This window comes from Marmota monax, unplaced genomic scaffold (genome assembly GCF_021218885.2).
Source record: "Marmota monax isolate L192 unplaced genomic scaffold, Marmota_monax_Labrador192_F-V1.1 WCK01_AAM20220418_F8-fsc00241, whole genome shotgun sequence".
NCBI classification, from domain to species: Eukaryota; Metazoa; Chordata; class Mammalia; order Rodentia; family Sciuridae; genus Marmota; species Marmota monax.
This window is the reverse complement of record NW_026692134.1, coordinates 1,335,159-1,336,471: the sequence shown is the minus strand read 5'-3', so window position 1 is coordinate 1,336,471 and position 1,313 is coordinate 1,335,159. Positions and strand designations below refer to the sequence as shown.

The 1,313-nt window shown below is 40.5% G+C and overlaps 1 pseudogene; it reads right to left on the bottom strand.

Annotated features, from left to right (window-relative positions):
• Positions 1–366: 366 nt before the first annotated feature.
• On the bottom strand, positions 367–1,043 carry LOC124108916 (interleukin enhancer-binding factor 2-like; annotated as a pseudogene).
• Positions 1,044–1,313: the final 270 nt, after the last annotated feature.

Here is a 1,313-nt window from a genome sequence, read left to right as displayed (position 1 = left end):
TTCAAAGCCAGTCTCAGCAGCAGTGAGGTTTTAAGCAGCTCAGTGAGACACCATCTCTACATAAAATACAAGATAGGGCTGGGGATGTGGCTCAGCGGTCTAACACCCCTGAATTCAATCCCCAATACTCACCAAAAAATAAAAAAATATAATAAATGGATAACATAGTTTTATAAATGGGAGATTTCTGGCTGCTACACCAGTACCAAAACCAGTGGAATGACACATCTTTGTTTAGAGTTTATTTTCTTATTTTCTTTCCTGTTGTCCCTTCTATTCCACAGAAATTTACAAAAAAAAAAAAAAATTAGGAACTAGATTAGGATCTGGTGTTCCCTCTGGATAGGAGAGGGAGTGAAGGGAAGGTCACCCCTGAGTTTCCAGTCTTTCCTCTTCTCCTTGAGGCGGTATTCTGTATTCTCTTCAGTATTCTCCTCCTTGTCCTCCCCTTCAGGTAGCTTCTCATAAGCCTTTTGTGAAGGTGATCACCAATCCATCTCAGGTAGATAGTTCAGAAGCAAGAGTGCTGGCATCACCCTCCAGGCCAAGGAATATCCTCAAGCCACTATGTGAAAGGATTTGAACCAGAGTCTGAGCTGTGGTAGCAGATCATATCCTACTGTTCCAGCATCACGAGTGTGTGTACTCTGAAGCTGCCACTCTCACAGGGGACAGTGATATCCACTGATCCTGGAAGGAACAGTCTTGCAGCCAGAATCTGCAAGCAATGCCTGTAGGTCACAATTAGTACCAGAGGTTGTCTGGTGGGGATATCCATCACAGTGCCCAAGTAGGTCAAGGATCCACAATGTGAGGGGCTTAAGGTCCGAAAAACAAATCCTCAAATCCTTCAGCAATCTGATGAGAATGCTAACTGTGGAACAAGAAGCATATTCCTCAAACCAGTGAGCAAGCGGGATTGCTGCTAAAACATTCTGTAATACCTTTTCTTTTCTTCAAAGAGAAAAATGCATAGATCGAAAACATAAGTAGATGCTATTCGTGTATAACGAAATTGCTGAAGTGAACGAGACTGACCTCATCGAGTATTGGTGAAGTTAGAAAGTCACTGTAACCTGGGACATGGTTGGTGGGAGTTTAAATTGTGGGAACTGCTTTGGAAAATTATTTCATAGTATACTTAAAAACTGAACATAAACCTACCTTATTATCTGTCAATGTTCTAACTAAAAAAGAATTTAGATATTCTCCAAGACACAGGCACATGCATGTTTACAACAGCATAATTCCTAAGTGGAAAATATTTAAACACTCATTGATTATAGAAAAATCCTATCATTTATAAAATCACG